The 20,490-nt window shown below is 37.2% G+C and overlaps 1 protein-coding gene across 1 annotated transcript in view; it reads left to right on the top strand.

The window, feature by feature from the left end:
- MYO16 (myosin XVI) overlaps positions 1-20,490 on the top strand; it is a 435,293-nt gene that overhangs the window by 202,573 nt on the left and 212,230 nt on the right. The window lies entirely within an intron of this gene.

Raw genomic sequence — 20,490 nt, 5'->3', positions numbered from 1 at the left:
GTTGCTTCCCCACACCTTCCCAGGTGTGCATCTTGGCCAGTATTTCTCTGGATTGACAGGGAATTGGGAATGAGACAGTGCCTTGAGGAGTTGTGGATAGTTCAGTGACTCACTTTTTATAATGGCTAAACCAAAGATGTGCACTAAACAGCATTTAGGTTTTATAAAGGATATCATCCCTGTGATTCTGAAATGAGAAAAGTGGTTGCAGAGTCTTATTAAAGTATGATGAATACCTTACATTTTTAAAAAAGTGGTAAATAGTTTTTGTGAGTTCTAAAATTGGACCAGTTTCATAATATAACACACATCCCTGATACTGAATTTTCAAAGTTAAATTAAATTTTATTTTTCCTGAATTGACATCTTCATCAGAGTTTTGGTACAAACTTCACTAGAGTCATGGGCAGGCAGAGGCTTGTAGAAAGTTAGAGAATTCTGTAAATGTCTTCAGACACCAAAAACTACAGTTTAATCAGCTTATTTTTGTCATGAGTTCTGAATACAATGGTTTATATTTATGGGGATACCTGAGAAATATAACCCGTGGAACATTTTCCTTTTTACCATTAGTAACACCTTAAGAATAAATAGATTGAAGTCATAGATGAAGTTTAAAAGATAATACAGTGGAGGGGAATTGATGATTATTTATTTACTTTATTTATTTCTGTATGTATTGATCCATTCATTTGTTTATGTCTACATGTCCTGATATCCACTTTTTTGGATCATAATTTGACATGCAAGTATAATACAGTAAATAGAGTTTTAAGCATACATATCATTTTTTTGTCACTGAGCCCTCAGTTTCTTAATATGTTTATAATATATTACATCCTTATAATATTTTACTTGAACTAAACATAAACATTTAAAACTTTATGATGAATTACATTCAGCTTTGATGACCTATAGAGACTTTGGGAGAGTTCTCTAAATACCCTCACATACCAAAACCTCTATTTTATTATAACTCATTTTCGTCATGAGTTCTCATATATCCAAGCCTGTTCATTTGACACCTGGTTGCAAGAACTTGGTTCCAGGGTTAGCTGAGGATAATGCAATGACGCACACTGTTTCAGAACAGGGCCTGACGCAGCGGGAATGGTTGCTACAGTGAAAGCATGGTGGCTGTGGCTGGAAAGAAGGCTTCCTGGTGTATCTGTGGATAAAGGAGGGTTGTGAAAAAATGTAGATGGACGACATGTTGAGTCTAGTCTCTTCCATTTACTTTGATGCAGTGATCTTGTTTGTTTTGAAGACTAGAAACTAGAGGAAATATGTTGTTCTCTAGAAACAGGAATAATGCTGTTTACATACACGACTAGGACGTCAGGAGTGATTTCTATGTTTGCTCAGTTTTGCTTTGTAGTCAGCGATGATAATGAACTTGCATGAATCAGTTTCCACACTCCCTCTTTCTCTTATGGCACACCTATGACACGTTGGCAGAATGCCTGACTCAGGTCCAGAGCACAGTTTGTGGTCTTTGATTACTGTAAAGTCAGGTCCACATGCATTAGGAATCATGCTATTGCCTGATCAGTAGGGGTTCTTTTAGGTAAAAGTCACATGAAGAGACACCAGTCACTAACTGTGGACAGGTGAATAAGTGGTGCCTGGACTAAGGAAGTGGCTACAAGGTGGAGAACACAATAGATGCATGGGGACATGGTGATCTGTAGAGATGGGGGCCCTCTGGGTATCTGGGAACAGGTGGGAGAAAGAGGTTAAATTGGAATGAGGTCTCCAGGATTTAAATATGAAAGTAATCATTTCTTTCACTGGGAGCCAAGGGCCATCCTCTCAGGATCCTTTGATCTTTAGATTGATATGGATTATGAAGAGAGAAAAGAAGGCTATTAAAAAATATCACTTGTGGAATTTCTCAAACTATTACCTTTCCTCTCCAATCCAATATAATGTAAACTTAAATAACAGAAGCAAGTATTAAAAATATGCCAATGAGAAAGATAGACTGTTTTAGGGAGATGTTGAAATTATATTCTTTAAGTTTTTTTTAAATTTACATATCGATTCAATGATTTACATCCTGAAATTATCGGTAGAATATTTTTGCAACTTATCCTGTTTCTAAACTCACATATTTTGATTCTAAGGAAAATCATTTTGTTAGTGCATAATGAATATCCTAAGTGTCCAGAAAGATTTCCATCAGCACATTTAAAAAATGATTTATGTGTTCCCCAACGGTCTGACTGAGGTCATTGCAAAGGATGGCTATAGTAACAGTGGAATTCAGCTCCCCAGAGTCTCACAACTAATGATTCACACTCTGAAATGAGAAAAAAGAACAGGTCCAGTAGAAAGGAAACCTAAGGTCCTGTCTGCCAGGTGAACACATTCCACTCCACTCTGACAACACTAAATCTGCACAAATCAGAGCGTAGCAAGCCATGTAATACTCATCTTCAGAAACTTGTACTTTTTCAGTAGGTGAGACCTGCTGTTTTTTTCTCAATTAGAGGGAACAAATAGTTCATGTAGGAAAGAATCATTATAGCCTTGAAGAATTCTGCAGGCTGGTTTAAGAAAGCAACCCCATGTCAGCATTTTGGGTAATCTGTATTGGTCTGAAGCCTCACTGAATGGTGGAGAGGGCTGATCTTCACCTTGATGCTCTGAAATGAAAGGAAAGTGAATTAACTGGGTTAAGTCTAAACTGAGTGGCCAGATTATTATGATCTCTGAACACATAATAATCTGGCCACTCAGTGTATATCCTATATAATAAAAGGCTAATATGCAACTTGTTCCCTCAACCAGGAGTTCGACCAGCAGGCAGGCTGGCCAACCACCCATGTCCCCTCCTCCTGGCCAGGCTGGCCGGACCCCACCCATGCACGTATTCATGCACCAGGCCTCACACACACACACACACACACACACACACACACACACACACACACATACACACACACACACACACTGAGTGGCCAGATTATTATGCGTTCAGAGATCGTAATAATCTGGCCACTCAGTGTATATGTGGCTTAAGTTTCCATGTGGGAGTTGTTCATAGTTTCGTTCTACTGAGTTCAGTATATGTAAAATTAGTTTTGGATATTTAGTGGCATGTATGTACATGTTTGTTGACTTTCCAAGGATTTATAAAGAGAAGAGAATATTTTTATTTATATTGAAGTAATAGCCAAATTTCTTATGATTTTCTATATTGCTGTGTCCATTGATGCAATGAGATAGCATTTAATGTACTTCCAAAACGTTATAGTGTATATCAACCTTTCCCTTTCTTAGTTCAAAGTCCAATTTGAGAATCCAATGAATGGCATATAAACACACACACACACACGCATGCACACACAGTTTTTTATGTAATTTCTCAGGATTACTAGGTTCCCTCCCTAATTAAAAAAAAAATCCATGTATATAAGCTATAACAGTTTTTCAAGTTTTTTACTTAAAAATTTAATAAATACTGAATTAATAACTCCAACATGGTTCATAGTTTCCAGATATCTTTTTAAGTTTTAGATAAAATTTATATTAAAAAAATGTACACTGATGGGGGACATCTACAATAGTCAACAATAAAAATTTAAATAAAAAATCCACTGCGATATCTCTTACAAGATGAGTAACATAATTTTTAAAACACTACTATGACAGTAGGCATGTTAATCTATTTTGTAAGATTATTTTTAGTAGATTAGATTTTTCAGCTATAACTAAGTATTCCTCAAGGATCCTGTCCATTAGCAAGAGTGACTTAGTTTAGGGACCTGAAGATGGTGCTAAGGAGGGAGCATCTTTTAGTGCATGTAGGCAAGCCATTAAAAATATCTCTTGAGCCCTGACCGGTTTGGCTCAGTGGATAGAGTATCGGCCTGCGGACTCAAAGGTCCCAGGTTCGATTCCGGTCAAGGGCACGTATCTTGGTTTCGGGCATATCCCCAGTAGGAGGTGTGCAGGAGGCAGCTGATCGATGTTTCTGACTTTCTCTCCCTATCCCTTCCTCTCTGTAAAAAAATCAATAAAATATATTAAAAAAATAAAAATATCTCTTGGATTACCATTTATACTACACTTCTCCCACAGATAACCTATAAAAACTTTACCTAATCTTATGACAGTTTTCAAAGTCCATCTATGGGTTGTTTTTTGCTTTCTGTGCAGGGGGATTTGTCATTACTTCTGCCCCATCTCCTGATGTTTTATAAGATGCATAAGCCTAAAATTCAAATTAGGGGTGTGTGCATATGTGTATGTAGGGGTGTGAATGTGAGTGTGCATGTAATTATTTTCTTCTTAAATTATTTAACCAAGATATATATATATATATATATATATATATATATATATATATATATATATAATGTCAGATGCCACCAATGACTTTTAAAAGGACTTGAATGTAACCATCAATGCTTACAAATGTTCCTTATAAAAGTATAATTTGTTTTATCTTTTGCAGAGAAGTAAGGTCAGTTTGGGCAGGTTAATGCTTTGAGTTAGAACTTTGAAGATTAATCTCCTTCAATTATGGTAGTCTCTGGGAGCATCTCAGGTGATGAGAATTGTCCATTACTGGGATTGGATCATCTCAGAAGATTTAATTACTCCCTGCCATGCTTCCTTACAGACAGCTCACTTTTCCTTTTCATACATGTTTGTCATTATTTCCTCAACCAGGAAAGCTTAAAGTGGGCCATGGTCCTCTTCTTCCCGAGTCAGATGTTTAGGAAATATTTTTTTTTTTGAAAAATAGCAACATGATTTTTTACAATGCTTGTGTCCTCCTTCCCCCATCACTATACTAGTAGAATGGAACTTGTATGATTATCACCTAATTCTAGATTTAAGAGTTTCTGCTCTTTGAAACTATCTACATTATTTGACTAGATGATCTGGAGTGGTTCTAAAGAGTGTGGGGTGGAACAGGGCTCAGTGACCATTATAAAGCAGAGGAATATTAAAATTAATTTAAATATTATTGCCCAACCACATGCATCTTTCTGGTAACACTCAAGGAATCACAGTATGAAAGAGTTTGCAATGCCCCTCAGGTTTTTCAAGCTGAAATAAGTTAAAGAAACTTAACTAAATGATAAACTAGAGGAGAATGGAGTAAGAATAAAACACCTAGAAATTAAGTGATTTTTTCACTGTTATTTTGATAATAAAATTAGAGATTAATTTCCCCAAGAAAACATCTGACCATATGCTATCTTTAACATCACTTGGGGATCCTAAGTAAAATCTCAGTCTCTCTCTCTCTCTCTCTCTCTTTCTCTCTCTCTCTCTCTCTCTCTCTCTCTCTCAATATAAATATATATTTTATAAATTGCTGTTAAAGTTCAAGAAAGGTCATAAAGATCATCTGTCCTCATTTAACAGACACAAAACTGGGAACAATGTGAAGCTTGCTTCTGAAGCAGGGATTGAATTTGTAAATCAGATTAAAAAAAACACCCAAATATTTAATCTACTTATTAGTTTTAACTTTCTCCCTCAGCATTTTAATGAAATGATTATAAAGATTTAAGCTCTTTGATAGAAATTATAAATAAGTAAATATTTCTGCAAGAAAGATCACAATGTAAAAATCTAGACAATCAGCTCATAAGTGATTAAGAATCGGTAAAATATATTTTGTATATTACCTTATTAATGATATGTAAAGTACTTAATTTTTAATAATACATTTATTTTAATATTGCCCAAATACCTTATAGAAATACTAAATCACCTGCTGTGCCATTGTGAGAAAATGAAAGCAAACTTGTCTGTTTTTTTTTTTTTTTCATTTAACACATTTTTTTCATTAATTCTTAAATTTGGGGGATAGATTTAATATAAAAAAAGAGTACAAAGGGGTATAGGCAAGCCACTTACCACTATCTAGAATTTACACTATTAACATTTGCAACTTTTGCTTCGGATACTTATTAATATAAGAGAAATAAACTTGCAGCTAAAAGCTGAATTTATTTTTGTTTGTGGACAGGTTCATCCCTCTCCTTTTCACCCCCGAGACAGCAGTATCATCAATTCTGAGTAAACTTTCCACAATTTAGTTGCCTTTTTTTTTTTGGTCTAGATATTGCTTTTCCATAAGAGCTATATAACATTGTGAATCATTAAGAATTTTAAAAATATGCTATCACACAGTACATTTTATGCTGTACTTTCTTTTTTAATTGCACATGTTTTTGGATATTTAATTACATTGATACCTACAGAACTAATTCATTCTTTCTAACTGCTGCCGTAATTCCCCTGGATGAATAAACCAGAATATTCTCATGTTTCCCTTGTGATGGGCACTGAAGCCTCTTGCCATTTTTTTTTTCTCAATTATGAAGAGTGTTGTATCATCATACATGGCTCCTGAGATACATGTTTAAAATTTCTCTGGGGTATTTATTAAGTGGCAGAATTTCAGGGAGAGCATTAATTTTCAGTTTCCTAATTATCCGTGAAGTTGAACATGGCAATGCAGGTCATGCACCACCCTGTGACATTATTTATCATATACATTATTTTTCTGCTCCAAGATCATCTTACATTTTTCTTTCTAAAAAACTTTAGATTTTCAGTATAGCAGATATTTATTTATATTTATATGAAGAATTGAGATAATTTTATATTTTAGTCAGATATTCAATTATCCCTACCTCATTTATTAGAAATGCTTTTTCACCCCCTCCTGATTTTTAATCTATTTGGCTGAAACTGTATCAATAATATATTGTTTTAATAAGTAAATTTTTATAAGTTCTTATTTTTATTTGTTTTGAATATTTATATACTATATGAATTTTATTATCACTTTGACTGAGTCCATAAAAAATCCTTTTGGGATTTTGACTAAAAATACACTAACAGAATAATATGGGGAGAGTTGGCCATTTTAGGCTGTTGATTTTTCTCCCCACAAATATCTGCATTTCTACTTATTCTTGTGTTCTTTTATTCATTAAATAATGTTTGTATTTGTAATCAATTTTTTACACATTTTTATTTAAAATTTTTCTGTGTGGTTGTGCTTTTTCTTGCTATGATGAGTGCTATTTTTCTATTACATTTTAATTTATTTATTAGGATACTCAATCTTGAGTTTCATATGTTGATGTTATATACAGAAACCCTGCTGACTTTTCTTATTAGTTCTAAGAATTTTCCTGTGTAATATCTTACTATTTTATGATCATAATTATATTTTTCTCTTCATTTTCTCTTTTGTCTCTTATTTTTTCTTCTTATTTTATTGCATTGGCCAGCACTGCCAATACAGTGTTGAAAATTTGTGGTGAGAGTGGATATTCTTATCTTGTTTCCAAATTGATGTAATGCTTCTAAACATTTGCCATTATGTTATCTGTTTACTTAGATTTTCAATAGATAATCTTTGCTGAGTATCTTCAATCATGGATGTAAATTTTTATCTAATGTTTTCCCTTTATCTACTAGGGTTATTGTAATGATTCTTTCATTTTCTTTGCTCAGGTGACAAATTGTATTGATGTATATTATTTGATGTTGAGTAAGTCTTCGTTTATAGTGTCAACCCTACTTGGTCATAATGTAGTAGATTTAATTTTCTAGTTTTTATTAAGGAAGTTTGCATTTATTTTCATTAGTGAAATGAGTTCTATATTTTTTCTTCTTATATAATCCTTTGCTGTCAGGTTTATATTAAAAAGTAAATTGGATAGATTTTTCTAAAATGGTTTGCACTAAATGAAGATGATATGCTGCTTGAATATGTCCAGTGAAACTCTCCTTACAATCTTTTGGGGGGTAAGGAGCAGATTGATTTTGAATACTAATTATTTTAAAGTTTATAAGTCAGTCAGATTACTTTTTTTCATTTATATTTTCTAGAAAATTGTCCACTTTAAGATTTTAAGTTTGTTCATCAAATAAATCAGCATCATTTTCTAATCCTTTAATCTCTCTTCTAGCTGTCATTTGGCCCCTTTTGTATTCCTGATATTGTTTGCTTATGCCTTTGCTCCATTCTCATTGATAAGTCTTACATGAAATTTGCCTATAAGGATTATTTTAAAAAAACACATTTTGTTGTCATTTCTCATTTTTATGTTTTTATTAATTTCTGCAGTTTTATTATATCCCTGTTTTGACTTTCTTTGAATTTTATTCCTCTGTTTTCTTCTGACTTCCTGAGTGTTTTTTCAGATTTTCTGATGATTTGGTTGACCCCGAGTCTATAAAGAATCTCCTAAGTACCTAGTTAGTGCATTCCAGACATTTTCTATGCAGCACTTCCTTTGTTGTTTAGCTCTAAATACTTTGTTTTTATGTTGTTTCAGAGATAAAATAACAAGCAGCTTGTTAGAAAAAGAAATTTGACACACCATATTTTTCTCTTCTAATCCAAAGTTGGGATTCCCCCCCCCCATTAAATAATGAGATTTCTTTGATTCTTATGAATATAGTATGAGTGACTTCTATTTCTGCATAGACTTATTTAAATCATGGTGAACATTGCCATGACAACCAAACTATACAAGTTAGCAAAATAACTGAGACAAACCTTCTTTCTAAATAATTCTCCTTCTGCTTCATTTCCTTACCAAAACACCCATATGCATGATTTCCTAAAGAGCTAAGAACCTTTTCTCTGAAATTATATATTTGTTTTTCATTATTTTGTGAGATTCACTTTTTTTTCAATCAGAAGGATTCAGAATGATAAACAAGATTAGAAATTGACCAAAGCATTACATATATTATAACACCCAAATGTAATTTTAAATGACCAAATAATAAATATAAAATAATGGTTAAAAATTTACCACCCTGATTATAAAAATTACCATATACTCTGGACACAATAATGATTAAATTTAATTATTGATCATGATAATGTGACAAATTGCTTCAAGAATAATATAGCTTATTGAAGCAATAAATATATACATACTAGAGGCCCGGTGCATGAAATTCGTGCAGCGGGGGAAGGGGTGTCCCTCAGCCCAGCCTGCACCCTCTCCAGTCCCTCTCCAATCTGGGACCCCTCAAGAGATGTCCGACTGCCCGTTTAGGCCGATCCTACCAGGATCGGGCCTAAACGGGCAGTCGGACATCCTCTCACAATCCAGGACTGCTGGCTCCCAACTGCTCACCTGCCTGCCTTCCTGATTGCCCCTAACCGCTTCTGCCTGCCAGCCTGATCACCCCCTAACCACTCCCCTGCCAGCCTGATTGATGCCTAACTGCTCCCCTGCCAGCCTGTTTGCCCCTAACTGCCCTCCCCTGCAGGCCTGGTCACCCCTAACTGCCCTCCCCTGCAGACCTGGTCCCCCCCAACTGCTCTCCCCTGCAGGGCCTGGGTTCCCCCCAACTGCTCTTCCCTGGAGGCCCAGTTGCCCCCAACTTCCCTCCTCTGTCAGCCTGGTCACCCCTAACTGCCCTCCCCTGCAGGCTTGATCGCCCACAACTGCCCTCCCTTTCAGACCTGGTCGCTCCCAACTACCCTCCCCTGCTGGTCATCTTGTGGTGGCCATCTTGTGTCCACATGGGGGCAGTCATCTTTGACCACATGGGGGCAGCCATCTTGTGTGTTGGTGTGATGGTCAATTTGCATATTACTCTTTTATTAGATAGGATAGATGCCTGGTGCACGGGTAGGGGCCAGCTGGTTTGCCCTGAAGGGTGTCCCGGATCAGGGTGGGGGTTCCCTTGGGGCGTGGGGTGGCCTGGGGAAGGGGCCTGTGGTGGTTTGCAGGCTGGCCACGCCCCCCAGTGACCCAAGCGGAGGCCCTGGTATCTGAGATTTATTTATATTCTATAATTGAAACTTTGTAGTCTTGAGCAGAGCCAAGCCTCCTGCTCGCTCCTTGGTCACAGCCATTTTTGTTGGGATTTATTTATCTTTTATAATTGAAACTTTGTAGCATTGAGTGGAGTCCAGGGCCTGCCAGGGTGTGCAGAAAGCTTGGCTTCCTCCATTGCTGGGGTAACCCAAGCCTCCTGCTCACTCCGCAGCTATCTTGGTTGGGTTAATTTGCATACTTGCTCCTGATTGGCTGGTGGGCACGGCTTGTGGGTGTATCGGAGGTATGGTCAATTTGCATATTACTCTTTTATTAGATAGGATGCTTTTCCCTAAAGTACATGTTTTCAGGTAATGGGATAAAAAGAATATTTGTCATATCTATGAGAATATGGCACTTTTAGTATCAAACAGTAGTTGGTTTTTCCTTTTTGATAATGACTATTGTGTGATTTGCAAATATTATTTGAGAGCCAAATAAATTCAACAAAACATGTAAGAAATTTGGTGATTTATAAGGCTAATCAAAACCTTCTAGAATTCTACTTTTCTAATTCTTTTTTGGGTCAGGAGTGCAGAGGCTAAAGCTTATATATTTTATACAAAGCAAATAATTCATTGCATTGCTAGCCATGCCTGCTTTCTTGTTTTATTTCTAACTGGGGAAATTCATTTGGCCTCTTTTCAACCCCATGATAACCTGTCCTGCTCAATAGAGTTTACCAAATCTGTATTTATTATGCTCCTCCGTGCCTGTCATTTGGGCATAGTGGCAGTTCTGCCAGAATAAATAATGCTGCAGTGCCATTCAGAAATGAGAGCAGAATGTCCCATTCTGGCTCTTGGTGACCCTGCTTCTCCCTGAAGACAACACCAGGAGGAAGGAAATGTCAGTACCACAATTTAAATACTGTTCGCCTTTTTCCAATATAATTTTCTAAATGAGAAGGATGAGCTTTTTAACTGAAGGGCATTTTTTAGTTTTTGTCGGCTCTATGCTTTTAACTTTCCTATCTTTACATGCTGTCTTATTGAAAGTACATTTTCCAAGCCTGGCTTCTTTATGTGTGCTGATGGGATAAGTGGTGGAGGTGTAATTATTGTGTTTATCATTTATGGGATATTACCTAGACATGAGTTAGGTAATAAATTAGCTATGTGGTAGGTCTTATTGCCTCCTTTTTCAGATAAAGAAACTGGATTTCAGAGAGTTTAAGTAAGAGGTCCAAGTCACACAGCCACAAAGTGATGGGCTTGATGTATGAACCCCAGAATGTCAGATATAATACCTGAGTTTTTCCCAAAAACTTTCCAGTCGTGAAGGTTTTCAGAAGAGTGATACAAAAATCATGGTTTTAAAACTAATTTTTAAAAATTTAACCTTTTGAACTGTCGATTTCTTTATTCCCAGTGAAATTACTATTTAAAATTTAAAATATCTATGTATAGGCATGTCCCAAAGGGCAAAACTGTTCTCTCTGCCTGGTACCTGGGCTCCTAGCATCCTGCAAAGTACTTTGCAAAACTAGTTGTAAGTGCATATTCATTGAAAAGGCGAATGAACTAACAATTGATTAGTTAAAGACATTTTTAGAAGAGACATTGGTGGATTGCAAATCTCAATTGTTTATTCTTCTCTAGATCCAGGTTCTATGCAATATAACTTTGACACTTCTCTTATCAAGAGGTCAAGTCTAATTTATCTCCATTTGAGCTGCCCTTGTGACTTGTTCTAGCCCAGAGAATACAGCAAACCTGAGAAGGTGCCAATCCCGAGCACTTGCAGTAATGTTTTCTCAGATCCCTGCCATTGCCATGTGCGTAAGTCCAGGCTTGCTTGCAGAAGATGAGAGACACTTTGTTAGCCAGCCAACTCCAGGGCATTTGGGTGAGGTCATGCTAGACCTGCCACCTCCAGCCAGGCCACCCAAATTGACGAAAGGACCTACAGACCATAATAAATACTTGTTGTTTTTAGCCACTGTGTTTTGGGGTGGTTGGTTATCCAGCAACATATACTTGCTACAAGTCACTGATTACTTTAAATTTCATGGCTCTTACTTTGAACCGTAAATTGTGAGTATGTACATTTGAAGGTGATTGCTAGAAGGTGAGCTCTTCATTTTATAGGTGATTTGAGAGATGCTGAGATGAACCCCCTTCTTAGTGTTTTCAAATGAGAAGGTGAGCTCTTCATTTTATAGGTGATTTGAGAGATGCTGAGATGAACCCCCTTCTTAGTGTTTTCAAATGCTGTTCCATTGTCTTCTGGGCATCAAACTCCCCAGCCTTTGGGTGATGAAGTATAGTGGTGAGGTTTCACTATATATATATATTTTTTTAATATATTTTATTGATATTTTACAGAGAGGAAGGGAGAGGGATAGAGAGCTAGAAACATCGATGAGAGAGAAACATCCATCAGCTGCCTCCTGCACACCTCCCACTGGGGATGTGCCCGCAACCAAGGTACATGCCCTTGACCAGAATCGAACCCGGGACCCTTCAGTCCGCAGGCCTACGCTCTATCCACTGAGCCAAACCGGTTTCGGCTTCACTATATATTTTAATTGACAGATTGAAATAGTGAACAACTATTTATAGGCTTGCCTTTCCATTTCCAAAGCTGTTACTTTGAGTTCTTCCTCAGCACCCCTCCTCCCATTGCCAAAAGTTGACACAACTGCCTATAACAGTCTTACTGCACTAATCTAACATGAAAAAGAGGCAAAATAGCCCGGCCAGCGTGGCTCAGTGGTTGTGTGTCGACCTATGAACCAGGAGGTCATAGTTCGATTCTGGGTCGGGGCACATGCCTGGGTTGTGGGCTTGATCCCTAGTGTGGGGCATGTAGGAGGCAACTGATCAATGATTTTTACTCATCATTGATGTACCTATCTCCCTCTCCCTCTACTTCCTCTCTGAAATCAATAAAAAATGTATATTTTTTTTTTCAGAAAGAATCAAATAAGATTAATCAGTCCAGGCAAGTCTTCATCACCAGGAAGAGCTAGTTGTTGTAGGAATTCTCCTAAATGTCCACTGAGTTGAATGACCCACTCTTAAGGCTCAGCCAGCAGCCCCACAACATTTGCCCCATGCTTTATCACAGAAATGCTCCCTCTGCAAATCAGCCTCATGAACTTATACCATAATGGGTGAAACCTGAAATGGTCCTCCGTGACCTGAATTATGCTAGAATTTGTCAAATTCAATGGATCCTTAAGTCTTAGAACTGTTACTACCACTATTAGTGGGTGAATTTTAAAGGATGCAGATCAGATCACACCTGTAAATTCTTGTAATCATGACCTAGGTTAGCTCACCATTCTTAGTGGCTCTGCCCTAACAAATCCAAGCCCCAGCAATATGCTAGACTCCATTGAAAGTCTAGACTTCTGCCTGGGATGCACCCACTAAACTTAATCATTTACCATGGCCGGCTTTCTCTGCCTAGTAGTGCCTAGTAAGCATTCACTCATAGAGGAACTCCCTCTCCAGGAATTAGTAATCACAGCTGAACATCAGAGAAAATTGCAAATGAAGTGCTTTGTTGGCCTCCTGAGAACTACTCCCACCAAACCTACTTGGATTACCCACCCCTATTGGGAGCCTGGTTTTACTCTGCTTTCCAAACCAGATCTGCCAGACCCACACCTTTTGAGTCTTCCAACATTTTATCCTGAACATTCCCTGACTGACCTTGGTCATATACCCCTACTCAAAAAAAACAAAACATGAACTACAAATACACCTTCAGAGCTCACTCTTCTTTAAATCCTATCCTCTCCTTGATGTGTGTGGATCCTTTCAGGGATCTCTCAAACACACCAGGTCAACCTGGTCCAAGTCCTGAATCTTGTGACTGGGCTTTGTCTGAGGTCATCTACCATGGACACACACCAACAGGAAAGGAGGGGGCATCTTCTGGACATAAGTCTGAACTAACCATTTCCTTAAAAAGACATAAGCTACACAATTTCTGCATCTTCATACAGGTTTTTATTTTGATAGTTGTCAATTTACTAAAGGTAGTCCAAATGCAATGATACAGGCTCCTAATTTATAGGCATTCTATATAATAAAAAACTAATATGCTAAGTGTTCGGTCACCCAGTTGGCCATTCAACCAATGAAAGCATAATATGCTAATGATATGCTAAGGCCGCTTAACTGCTCGCTGTGACATGCACTGACCACCAGGGGGCAGACAGTCAACCGGTCAACCAGTCACTATGACGTGCACTGACCACCAGGGGGCAGACAGTCAACTGGTCGACCAGTCACTATGACATGCACTAACCACCAGGGAAGTGGGCCTAAGCCATCAGTAGGACATCTCCTGAGGGCTCCTGGACTGCGAGAGGATGCAGGCCAGGCTGAGGGACTCCCCCCGCCCCAAGTGCACAGATTTCATGCACTGGGCTTCTAGTATAGATATAACACTACTTGTCATTGTATGGCATATGGAATGATATAGTTGGTTACTGACTTTGTGACTGCAAGGATAAACCACAAAAAACCTACAGCTGTGTTGATATCATGCTGTGATTGTCACCTTGTTTTGCTTTTCCCAAAAGCTCTCAGGCATCGTGTGTGCTCTGAAGGAAATTCATCACCTCTCCTTATACCAGCATGCATCAACAATGGGGAACCTCCCTCTAGTTTCTCTCTGATTCAGTTAGCTGGATAATTGATCGAACACATTAACTTCTCTTTATTTTTGTTGGAGGGACTAAAGTCACTGGTCTGAAAGCATTCCCAAGAAATGCAACTCTGCTTTCAAAGAGCAGTAGGTAGTTGCCAAAAGAGTCAGCAGACATAGGAGGAGGATAGATATAAATCTCCAACACAAATGAAAATGGTAATGGGATAAATACTGCTATAATTATATTCAACTGCTTGAAGAATGTATTTCTATCTCTTCCTTGACCTCTGGGCCAGTCTAACATCTTGTGTGTAATTGTCTTCCCTACTGATGTCTTTATATTAATAAATGGGGCTTGAACCTCTCATATTAGTCAAGGTCAACTGTAAGAAGGGTCACCATTCTAACATCATGTTAGATTCCACAGTACCAACATGAACATGCATTTCAGTGCTTCTTATTTAACAAATATTCAACTACTAATCTCTCTATCCCAATACATAGTCATGATCCTAGTGAGCATATTTTTTATTGTTTTATTGAGGTATAACATAGGTGAAGTGCACATATTCTGCACACATTTCAATAGATTTTACATATGCAACGTGACCATGTAACCTCCACACAGACTGAAATGTAGAATCTACCTAGCACTCCAGAAGCCTTTGTGCACGGTTTTTATGCCTGGCTTCTTTTGCTCTATATTATGTATGTGAGATGCATCTACAATGCTGAATGCAGTGGTAGTTCATTCTTATTCTATTCCTGAGCAGTGTCCCTTTGTAAAAACATGTATGGACATACCACTATTAGTTATTCTACTGTTGATGGACACTTGGGTTGTCTCCAGGTTTTGAATATACAAATAAAGCAGCCATGAATATTCTTGGGCATGTGTTGTAGTGGACACACACACTCATTCCTCTGGATCCATGCCCGGGAGTGGGATTTCTGGGTCATTCAGCAGGCATGTGATTTAGCTTTCGTAGATGAATTCACACCATGTTCCAAATTACAAATTTCAGCTGCCACCAGCCATGTATGAGAGGTTCCAATTACTCTACACCCAATACATACACTTTGTATCTGGATCTTTTTTATTGTGATAACCATCCACATTTCTCTCTATTCTTCATAACTGTCATCCCTTTTTATAATGGCAGAATATTTAGTGGAACAGTGATGTAATAATTTACTTAAGATAATCTGCTATTGTTCTGAAATGAGGGTTGTTTTAGACTAGGGATGCAAGAGTGCCTATACACTAAATAGTATTTATGGTTTTAAAAGAGTAAATTGTATGGTAGCTTGATCCCTGTTTCTGAATATATATATATATATATATATGTGTGTGTGTGTGTATAGATATGTGTGTGTGTGTGTGTGTATTCAGTGCAGCTTATAATAAATAAGGACATATGTTTATTAAAAGTTTTAAATATTGATGCTTTTCAGCTGTGACTGTCACTAGCTTTCACTGATAAGAACGGCTTAAGTGATCTTTGTACTCTTACTCTTGTGGAGAGTTCCCTTCCTGGTTTATCAGAATTAGACTTGTTCATAGGACCAGCAATTGGAAGCAGCTTTACGTTGTTCTTCATAGGGCTTACATACAAAGGAGCTCATGTTAGACAGCCTGAGTTCACATCCTGGCTCCCTCTAATGCTAATGTGCCCTTGGATAACTTCTTGGATAACTTAAAACTTCACTCTTCTCTATCTCAGTATTCTCCTCTGTAAAATGGGGTGTCATTGTACTTATCTCCCAGGGCAGTTTTTAAGGCTAAATGAAGTAAAATATTTTTAATACTCATACAGTGCTTGGTGCACATTAGCTCTAGTGTCCATCCCCATCCCAGGATTTTCTCATATATCCAGGCTAATTACCTGCACATTTCATCTCAAGGGCTTTCCAAATTTTACTTACTAACTTCTTTTTTCAGTGCAGAATAAGTACAAGGAAAGGCTGTGTCTAGGAATGTTGGTATGCCCAGTACCACAAAGGATAGAAAGAGGCAGACGGCTGCTTTGGTCAACACTTCTACCCCATCACCCAGCTTCTAGATCAGCTTGTCAGCAAGTGCAGTCTCTTTCCTTACATGAATACATGTGTTCAGAAAATTATAAGCCTCAGGTTGTTTCTTCAGTCAAAGAATAAAAGAGAGTAACTCCCAAAAGGATGCAATTCTGTAGCCACACCTTTCCACCCTGAGTTCCTCCCATAGGCTAGAGAAATCTCTGGGAGAGCTGCTGTAGAATGGACAGAATTAGCCTCCACTATGAATGTACCTTAGTAATTAAAAATATCACATATTAACTAAATTCTTCAGCATATTTGTAGCATTTAGTGAATGCCATAGCATAGCCCAACATCCCCGAGGAATTGGACCGCTAACCTCTGTGTAAGTTCTCTGATCCCCAGGGTAGTGTGTCTGGACAGCCAGGTTGCTCAAGCCTGGAATGCTTTCATATTTCATTCTGACCCTGTCTGGGATCCGACAGGTCACTGATCAGTTGAAGAGGCTGATTCAACTCTAGCTCAATCTCAGGGCTTTATGCAAAGCAGGATTCAGCTATTTCCTAAGATGACTACAAACTTAGGTAACTCTCTAGTTTATTTCCTTGCCTACGATGATTGTGGTCAAAATCTGACTTGCCCATATGACCAGATCTCTCTGCCCAAATAAAACAAGCTCATCCATGTTTTAAGGTGCATATTCTCTTTAATTCAGACCTCACCCCTTCCCATATTCACGCACGGAAAACAACAATAAAACCAAAAGATGCCTCGGCACTTAATATTTTTTGTCTGATATGAAAGTTGTACTTTATTAATAAGTTAATGCAAGTGAGACAATTCTGTTAACCATCAGGAATGCCCTCAGGAGAATTCTAAGGGAGAATTTGAACTAAAACAGACCATCTCATTAATATGTTAATTTTGCCTATAGGATTGAATCCTGGTTGATCAGATGACCTCTGTCTGCTCCTCCTTGCTAGAAATTGGATGTTGAGTTAAATGCCTGTGTAATATGAGTCAAGATATCAATAAGAGAAATGACAGTAATGCTGACTGCTACATAGTATGGGCACTTTGCTGGCTGCAAATTCTTGTCACCCTCCTGCCAAGGTTGCTATTACAAAAACAGACACATATTTCATTCAATCATAAATGATGAAATAGATTTTTGAAAAAAAATGAACACATTATGCCTGTCAGTAGTTACAATAGTAATCCTTAGAATGCATTAAACCTGCATTTAATTTTTCTCCTGAAATGATCTTTCCTTCCTTACCTTCATTTTTTATAATAGCATTTTAATTTTGTAACTAAATGTAATTTCGAGTGCAGTATCTATGAAATCTGAAAAAAAATAATTAAAAAGGAGTGCTCTTTAAACCAAGTTTATGCTAGTCTCAAGTACTAATAACTTACTTCCCCCAATCTGAACCAGAATCTTTTAACATATTTTTCTCCCTCACATACCTGCATGACCTCAGCATCCTTCCTCTGCTTGCCAACAGGAAGTCTTCGTCCTTACGAGAAGGAGGACATATGTAGTGACATTGTGTCACCAGTAGCTTTGCCCTTTTCTCTAACTCCTATCATCATTATGTGCTGTAACTGTAGGGCCACTGCAGCCAAGGACAGCTGGGAACCAGACAGGGAAGTCACATATGAGATCGTGATAGAAGTCGGCTGGCAGCAGCCGTACTAGCGACTAGCATGAGGAGGCACCCTTGCTCTTTATCTCCGGATCTTAGGGTCCCTGTTGCACCCTCCATCACCAAACAAGCAGACACCTTCTGTGCTACACTCTTTTTCTCTCTGTCCTCAGGGCATCGTTGTCCTTTCCTCCTCCATTTCACAGAATACCCAACATGCATTTAATCATATATATTTTTAAGTAAAGTTAATGATAAAGAGTATTATAATACCCAATATAGAACATTTAAAATTGTAAGAAATCAGCTCTAGGTGTGCTGTTTAAGACATTTACTGTTAACTTTTTCTGTGTTATTAATTTACTTTTTTAATATGGTTGAAATTATACTATAAGTTACTGTAAATTTACAAAAGGTATAAATTTTGTTCCATTGTTAATTTTTAGCTCATTGTTCAAGAACATTTACCATGTATTTACAGTGTCTTTATAAACATCAACTGAGTATTTACTGCTATAAAAATAATATTGTTTCACTATAGAAACCTTAGAAAATTCAGAATGGTAAAAAGAAATAAATAAAACCATCTCGATTTTTTCGTCTCAGCCTGACTGTATTTCTATATCTTCTGAAGATATGATTGGGTTATTCTTTATACAGAGCTTATTTGTTGCTTTCTATTAACTTGAGAGTTTTACTAAATTAATTTGTCATAGGATGCATTCCATCTAATTAATTGTGTCTTTAGTATGGGGTATTTATTATTCCTTTTTGTTTTTGCTGCTGTAATTAAGATAACAATGAACATTCTTGTTCATAGTATTTAATTACATTTCTGGTAATTGTGTTAGTATAGGTTCCTATATATGAAAGTATTGGTTCAAATGAAATGAACATTTCAAAGCTCTATACCTCATAACTTAATTGTTTTTTAAGAAGTCTCTACCAATTTAAACTCCTAACAAAAGTGTATGAGACTTTATCATCCTAAGTTTAAAAATATTATTTATTTTGCAATTTTAATGAGATTGACATTTTTGATATGCCTGTTAGCCATTTATAATTCTTCTATTAGCCACTCTCTTCATTTTTATAGCAAGTTTAAACAACTGACTTTCAAAAAGCAATTTCCAGTTATTGGATGTACAATGTATATTAGCTATTTTCTTAGAACTTTATTTGCATCTCCTCTAATTGTGACAACAATCTAGCTAGACACATATTACTGGTTATCTTAGTTTTATAGATGATAAAACTGCAGCTCAGAAAATTTAAGTAACTTGCCAAAGTTATCTAACTAAAAAGTGATTGAACTAGGATTCCTACCCAAAACAAAACAACACCCAAGCTTGACAAGTTTCATTACTAAGCTCCTGCAAGAGAGACAGTGCAGCTCATAACATGGAAAACACACAACACACACACACACACACACACACACACACACACACGACCCAAAACAAAGCAACACATCAGCCCAAACCTCCGCATCATTGTTACCACTGAGTGGACATCACTCCTAGCCTAGCTCCGTGCCCATTCTAAAGAGGGTAGGATGGAAAGAAGCATGAATGGAGATTATGTCCATTCATGGACACACGTGTCAACGGATTGAGAAAAATATCTATGAGAATGAATGACACAATGCATTTTAAAATAATACCTCTAACAGAATTTCATTTTATACTATTTATGCTGCAATATTTTTTGTATTTGTATACTCATACTTTTAAACATTTTCCTTTGGTTTTCCCCAGAATGGAAAGCAAAACAAAATCAAATTTCTTTTTTTTTTTGGACATTTATAGTTTCTTGTTCTAACCTTTAATTCTCTAACCATGTACAATTTATTTAGGCACACATGGTGAGGTACAAAGCTAACTTTATTTTTTCTTCTGAAAAACTAAATCCATTACCTAGGGACATCCATTGAATGACTCTTCCTTCCCCCCACAGCTGTATATTCTTTGTCATGTGAAGTCCATATTAAGAGCTTTTAAAATGCTTTCCCTCCTGCATCTGAAGCTCATCTTTGTACCATTGACAACAAATCATCTTAGAGCCAGGATATCACACAATCAATACTCTACCTTTATTTCAAAAAAAAAAAAGGTCATTTAAGTGACATAGACCCTAAAGGATTATGATTATGTTCTGATTGTGAAAACAAAATCCAGATACAAAAAGAGTCCATTGACAATGTGGTTCTGTAGTTTGGACAAATCAAGTGGAGAGAATACAACCACCAAAGTCTGCATAGGCAAGAGTGGTGGTATTGAATGATAGGCACCATAATGATGACGGGATATCACACCCACTGGCAGAAAAGGAGGAGAGCATTGGTCCTAATGCTCTGGACCAGCGATGTGGAAGAGGTCGGGGGGTGC

The sequence above is a fragment of the Plecotus auritus genome (genome assembly GCF_963455305.1).
Source record: "Plecotus auritus genome assembly, chromosome: 3".
NCBI lineage: Eukaryota > Metazoa > Chordata > Mammalia > Chiroptera > Vespertilionidae > Plecotus > Plecotus auritus.
Note: the sequence above shows the minus strand (reverse complement) of the source record. Positions and strands in the feature narration are given on the sequence as shown.